Below are 7583 nucleotides of genomic sequence, written 5' to 3'. Positions count from 1 at the left end.
GTTTGCCATTTTGCAGTTTGGTGACTGTCATTTCTTGTTGCTGCCATTTCTTTTGAATCAATTTGAATATTTTTTGATGTATACCCCAGTAGCTTCCTTGAAACCACACTGTTCTTCCTGACATTTCTGGGGAGACAGTGTTCGTTCCAGCCCTGACCTTGCTGGTCGACTGTTAAACATTTATTCTCCCTGTCTCTGTCCCTCTCTCCTTCTGCTTTTATCTAACTACCAATTTATCCAAGCATCGATTTGGTCATTTATCTAGCTAACTAGCCCCCTAGTCCCCTGTGCATGCCACGGCTCTGAATTAGCAAGGATTAAGGTGCTTGGTTAAGGGATAACCCTTGTAGATCATTCATGCTTTCCCGTGGTCATAGAAAGCAAAGAGAATGAAAAGAATAAAGAAAATTCCATTAGTCCTAATCCTCATCTGAATTTATAGCCTTTCTTCCCTTAAAATGTTCTCTTCTTGTCTGCGTTAGAGACAGGGAAGAGGGAAGTCAGCCGTACGTTGTCTGGGGTTTTAGTTGTATCTGTGGGATGAGACGAGCTTAGGATCCTCCTATTGTGCTGTCTTCCCAACCTCCTTTGTTGACGGGGGTCTTATACCCCACTTGTAAAGGGCAGATTTTTAAGACTGAAGAAAGGTGGGGAAACACCCAAGGACCTCGAGATAGGATAATCAGGGCCAAAAGTTGCTGTGATGACCGGGCTCAATGATTTCTCCAAACTCCCCACCTGCCAGGCCTCTGGGGCTTGTGCCCGAGGTGAGGGTTTGGGAACCATTGTTCAAACTTGACGAGCTTGTCCCCGGTTTTCAGTATAGCTCCTTGATATCCATTTCTGACTTTGTGATAAGTAGCCTTGGACTGGGAAGCTCATGGAACCCTCTCCAGGCACCTGTCTTCATGGCCCCGCTAGAAGGCAGGTCAGCCCTTGGGGCCGAGTTTCCTGGGCTTCTCTCTATTCTCCTGGAATACACTGAGTTGAGTGAAGTAGTGTTACTTTATCCTTCTATTTCTATCAGCAAGTGAAACTGGCTTTTATACAATGGCTATTAAAAAAAATCTTAAGTATGTGAAAAAAAAAGAAAAAAAAAATCTTACGTGTGGGAACTCTACTTCAGGCAGTTTTGCAGAATTTAAAGCCTCACATTGTTGGTTTTTTTTTTTTTTTGATAGTATAATATCAAAAAATAAAGTTTTATGTTGTAATTTTCTACAGTAAAAAAGTATGTCTTAGGATTCCTGGGTGGCTCCATCGGTTAAGCGTCCTGCCTTTAGCTCAGGTCATGATCCCAGGGTCCTGAGATCTAGTCCCACGTCTGGCTCCTTGCTCAGCGGGGAGCTTGCTTCTCCCTCTGCCTGCTGCTCCCCGTGCTTGTGCGCTCTCTTTCTCTCTCTGGCATATAAATAAATAAAAACTTTTTAAAAAGTGCGTCTCTTTTATAATATGTTGTTTAAGGTTGCAAACAGTCGTTTCTTGAAAGGGCTCCCCGTAAGGGTGGGGACTGTGAAGTCAGATCCTTCACTTTCAGATCTTCACTCCACCATTAATTTGCCGTGCTACCCTGGGAAAATGACTTAACCCATGCCTCAGTGTCCTTATGGGCAAGTTGCAGAAATGGTCCGCGTAGCGGCCATGGATTGGCCAGCGATGCTGTGGGTTGTCTTCCTCAGCCTCTGCTCCCTCCTCCGTCTAGGCTTTCTTCCTGCGCTGCAGAGCTGGGGAAGCTAAAAATCTACATTTGCCAGACGCACTTGCAGTGAGGGTTCAGGCTGCAGCGTAGGCTTTGCTGATTGGAGACACCTGCCCGAGATTTGGATGGCCAAGAGCTTCTTCCTGACCCTTCTGCCAGCAAGCGAGGACATGGGAATGTGAAGCTTTGGGGCAATGTCCTAGCATCCTGTTGCCAGCCTCCCGGGGCCAGTGGCGCTTATGTGGTCCTGGATTCTGACTCACTGTGAGGGCTGCACTGTGGACCCAGAAGTTTTAGTGTCAGCCTCAGGGGATCCTCTCCCGGAGTCAACCAGTCCTTATTCGAGAAATCAGTCTTGGGCACCTAAAGGAGGACCTACTCATCCTGACCTTCCAAGTGACTTCGCAGCACCCAGTTTCCTTTACAAAATCTCTCCTTGCTTCAAAGATCCAGAGTCATTAGAGTCTTCTGTACTGACCCAGGCTGATCCCTGTGCCTCCCTGACCCCCTGCTGGTTGGTGGGAGGTCTCAGGGAGGTCCTGAACACTTGCCCTTCCTGGCCCTGGGAGTGCAGCTGAAAATGACAGACCAGGGGCATCTGGGTGGTTCAGTCGGTTGAGCGACTTCAGCTCTGGTCGTGATCTCAGGGTCATGGGTCTGAGCCCTACGGTGGGGAGTCTTCTTGTCCCTCTCCCTCTGTCCCCCCACCCCTGTGCTCTCTCTCTCTCTCTCAAATAAATAAATAAATAAATAAATAAAATCTTAAAAAAAAAAGACAGACAGGCTTCAGCTTCTGAAAGATCTTACAGTCCAGAGGACTTAAAATGAGATTCACTTTTATGAGCTGATCTTCATGATTAATCATAGTTCTTTTATTCTGAGTTCCCTCACCTTTTATTTTTCCCCATGACTGTGGGGTCCCCAAGCCTGGGCATCCATGTCCTGGATGCCGTCCTCAACTGCCTGCAATCATAGCCTCGTTCTCAGAGGCCAGGCCTCATGGCTCCGGGAGCAGATGGTGGGCCTCAGGATGCCAGGGAAAACAGAGAGTGCAGCTCCTTCTATGGCCCGCCCGCATTTGGCCCCTGACGGGCAGGAGCCAGTCTCAGGGAAGGAAGCAGGATGAAGGAATGACCTTGCCTGCCACCGCTCCCAGCCAGGCATCCAGGCCGGTGGGTTTCAAACATGCCTGGGCATTAGAATCATCTGCCGGCTTACAAAATTCTGATGCCGAGCACTCAGATTCAGAAGTCATGATTTAATTCATCAGAGGTGTACCATCGAGCTCTGTATTTTTAAAAGGCCCTTTGATCCCTTGCCTCCCACCACCAGGCTTAATAATCCCATGCTTAGCTGTAAGTATGTTAATCCTATTAGAAGACAATGCTCTGGTCTCAGTCATCTGCTGGGAAGCAGCAACCTTAACCAGTTTGATTTTGTTCTTTTATGGACTTTCCCGCCCTTGGAGGGGCAGGCATCACAAGGTATGCGTTGAGGACCCCGTGAGTTTATAGAGGTTCCCGTTCTCTCTGTTTCCAGGGTCTGCGCTGGGGCCTCACTGAGGCAGTCTTTCTAGTACCTGCCCAAGAACTTGTCTCATTCTGACTTGTTGGGACTGGCAGGAGTGAAATCCTCGGGAAAGACAACTCCCCACCCCTCAGGAACATGTAGACATTCTGCTATTAGGGTTGAAGGCGTGATTGTTGCTGGAGCCGTTCATGGGTTCCTAATGCGGAGAGAGAAGCAGCTTTGCCAAGAACTGATATTTGCATTCTTGCATGCTTGTTCCCAGAGTCTCTGGTTTTGGGGATTGGCTCCCTGCATCCATGCAGCTTGGTGGGCAGCAGCTGGAATTCACTCCAGTCCCTGGAGCCAGCCTTTTGCACCTGCTCTGCTGGGGGCTGCGGAGTCAGAGGTGGCCAAGAGCCAGTTTCCGCCTTTCAGGCATTCGTAGCCTGGTTGGAAAGGGCAACAATGAGAGGGCAGCTGTGGCGTCTACAACCCCAGACACAGTCACAGGGAAAGTCACAGGGAAAGGCAGAGGTAGGCAGGATTGACTCACTCTTTTCTGGCTGAATAAAGCTAGAGCCTTTTGGATATGTGCCAAGTGGAGAAGGAGGGGAAGGGCATGTCCGGCAGAGGGAGCAGCATTGGCAAAGGCACAGAGGCAAGTTGTAGGCCCCAAAGTGGGAAGGACGGTAGCACAAGTAGGAAGGGGCCAGGTCATGAGGATCCTCCCAGCCAGGCTCAGGAGCTGGGATTTGGGCCTGGGGGAATGGGGAGCCACAGAAGAGTTTTAAGCAAGGCAGGGACATAATAGGATTTGTGTAATGGAGAGATTCCAGGAAGAGCTGGTGTGGCAGAGAGGCAGGGGGCTGGAATCAGGTCCTCTGGGTCCTTAACCTGGCTCTGCGCGTCACCAGCTGTTCTCGGATTAGTCGCCTTCCTTCTTGGAACCTCAGTGCCCTATAAAGTGGGCACAATGATAACTTATAATGTCCTCTCAAGGCTGTCCAGGGGCCCCAGTACAGAAGGAGAGGAAAAGGGAATGTGAGAAACTGTGCTTGAGCAATCGGGCCTATTGTTGGTGCTGAGGTCCAGACGTTAGAATCCTTCTAAGAGCCAGAAAGGAGGAGGTAAGACGTGAAGTGGGCTGGCTCTGCTTGGTGGGGCAGCCAGGGGGAGGCCATCTACACTCCTGGGAAATCTGTGCCTCCCCATCTGCTCACCTTTGCACGGCTCCTGTCCCACCATAGCTGGCTTGTCTGGGATGTCCGCAGAGAGCCCACTTCTCAGTGGCACATTTCTCCTTCCTCCCCCCAGAGAGGGATGAGGTGGGGACAGTCTCGATGACATGACTGTCCAGCTGGGTGTGAGGAAGGGGTAAGCGTGGCGGGCAGGGCCCCAGAAGAACTTCATCATTTCAAGGATGCTTGCATCGAAATGAAGGGAAACCACGTCAAGGAGGTTCTTGCTGAAGCCAGTGGTTTGGATCTGGCACGGATGAGCCAAAAGGTGGCACAGAGAGGTCTCGTGGGCAGCTCTACAGAGAGGTCACGTGGGGCTGCTACCGTCCTGGTCATGTGTCCCTGTGTGGGGCAGTCAGTACTCACATCATTTCAAGTCCCTGCCTTGCCACCTGTTTGCTGGGGGACCTTAGGAAAGTCCCACAACCTTTCTGAACTTTTGATTCTTCATATGCAAGTGGGGCTTTTGAGCGTCTTTGCTGTTCTAAAGATCTGTGATGGTAGTAACTCCCTCGTAATTGGAAATAACAACTGGACTTCAGGAATAAGAAATTACCCATGAATTAAGACGCTGGAAATAACAAACCACTTTCTTTCACTATGTTCAAGGGTCCTGATTCTTCATTATTGTCCATTCCTCTCCCCCAGTCCTCTGAAAAGCCTCTAATTAGCTCAGAGGCCTTTGGTATGATCCGTGACTGAACATGTGTGTGAGAGGCATTCAGGCCCAGTGGAGGGATCCCCAGGGTAGCACATCTCAGAATTATCAATGCCTGATACTTGAGGGGACCTGAGGGAGACCCTTACTGTATTAGTCTACTAGGGCTGTGGTTAAAAAATGCTACCCACAGGGTGGCTTAACAACACATTTATTTTATCACAGTTCTGACGCTGGAGGTCTAGGTCAAGGTGAAGACGGGGCTGGTTTCTCCTGACCCTCTTCCCTTGGCCTGTCTCCACTTTCTCGCTCTGTTTTCCCATGGCCCTTCCTCTGTGCATGCTCTCTCCTGCTCTCTCTCCCTTTTCGTGTCACGGACCTTACAAGGTCTATTGCGTTAGGACCTCACCCTGATGGGGTCACTTAGCTGTAATTACCTCCTTAAGGCCCTACTCCCCGTATAGTCCCATTGGGGGTTAGGACTTCAACCTTTGAATTTTGGCAGGGGGGACAGAGTTAGTCCATAACAATCACAGCTAAAGAACTGTAGCATTGTGAGAAAGTAGAATTAAAGCTAGAAGACCCAAGTTCAAGTTGATTCCTTCCCAGACTCTGTGATGCTCTTGGGATAGCTCCTCCCCTCTCTGGGCTTGGTGTTCAAGTGAAATGAGGGGGTTTGAGCAGAAGACGCCAAAGGGCCCTTCTTGCCGAGCCGTTCCAGCATCTGGAGTGTAGGGTTTCTTTGTCATGCTCATAGCTTGATAGTTTCTGAGAACCAGTCCCAGTCAACCATGTTTGGACGTGACGATCTTACAGAGGCAAGCGAAGGAAGGATTCTTCTAGGAATCCTGCAGCAGGCTGTGCTCGGAAGACTTGGGGTCTAGTTCTGTTACATACTTGCTTACACAACCTTGGACCTGGGTAGTCTTCCTGGCTTTGGGCCTCACTCTCCCTATTATGAAATGATTTCAGTGAGCTCATTGCCCTCTCAGCAGGGGGATTGGGAAACTGTTTATTGAGATATACAGTCATCTCCCTTTATCTGAAGTTTACCTGTGGTCAAACGTGGTCTGGAAATAGAGGATCCTTCTGACGTCTTGTCAGAAGATCAGTAATAACCTAACAGAACTTCACAAGACCTATGTCATTCACTCACTTCCTCTCATCACGTGGACATTTTGTCATAGCATAGCCCCACAAGAAGAAGGGTGACTATGGCACAGTAAGATATTTTGAGAGAGTGCAAGCACATTCACATAACCTTTATTGCAGTGTATTGTTATAATTGTCCTATTTACTATTAGTTATTGCGGTGAATCTCTTATTGTGCCTCATTTATAAATTAAACTTTATCATAGGTATGTATGTGTAGGAAAAATTACACATAGTACACATAGTGTTTGGCACTATCTGTGGTTTCAGGCATCCATGGGGTGGTCATGGAATATAACCCCCAAGGAAAAGGGGGTCTGCTGTAATTGACACATGACATTGTGTAAGTTTCAGGTGTACACTTAAATACTGTGATATGATTACCACCGTAGTGTTAGCTAAGACTTCCTTCATGTCATGGAACTACAATTTCCTTTTTATGGTGAGAACGGTTAAGATCTACTCTCTTGACAACTGCGAAGTATCTAAGACAGTATTATTGGATTCCACCAAACTTATTCATCTTGTAACTGGAAGTTTAGACCCTTTGACCAACATCTCCCTATTCCCCCCCACCCCCAACCCCCCAGTAACAACCATTGTAGTCTCTGTTTCTATGAGTTTGGCTCTTTTAGAAAACAAGCATAAGGGAAATCATCCAGTGTTTGTTTTTCTCTGGCTTATTTGACTTCACATAATGCCCTCGGGATCCATCCGTGTTGTTGTAGACAGCAAGTTACCCTTTCTCATGGTGGACTAAATTTCCGTGGTATAGATTAGAGATACCACACCTTCCCTATCCATTCATTCACTCATGGATCCAGTATGTCATTTAAAGCCTTCATTTCGGGGGCGCCTGGGTGGCTCAGTGGGTTAAAGCCTCTGCCTTCGGCTCAGGTCATGATCCCAGGGTCCTGGGATCGAGCCCCTCATTGGGCTCTCTGCTCAGCAGGGAGCCTGCTTCCTCCTCTCTCTCTGCCTGCTTCTCTGTCTACTTGTGATCTCTATATTTCAAATAAGTAAATAAAATCTTAAAAAAAATAAAGCCTTTATTTCCTTGTTAATCTTTTGCTTGGATGATCTGTCCATTTCAGTGAGGGGGGCGGTTAAAGTCCCCTACTATTATTGTATTATTGTCGATGTGTTTCTTTAACTTATTATTTGATTTGTTATTAATTGGTTTATATAGTTAGCTGCTCCCATGTTAGGGGCATAAATATTTAAAATTGTTAGATCTTCTTGTTGGACAGATCCTTTGAGTATGAAATAGTGTCCTTCCTCATCTCTTATTGTAGTCTTGGGCTTAAAATCTAATTGATCTGATATA

The sequence above is a fragment of the Meles meles genome, chromosome 18 (assembly GCF_922984935.1).
Source record: "Meles meles chromosome 18, mMelMel3.1 paternal haplotype, whole genome shotgun sequence".
NCBI classification, from domain to species: domain Eukaryota; kingdom Metazoa; phylum Chordata; class Mammalia; order Carnivora; family Mustelidae; genus Meles; species Meles meles.
The sequence above is the reverse complement of the archived record's forward strand: the minus strand, read 5'-3'. Positions refer to the sequence as shown.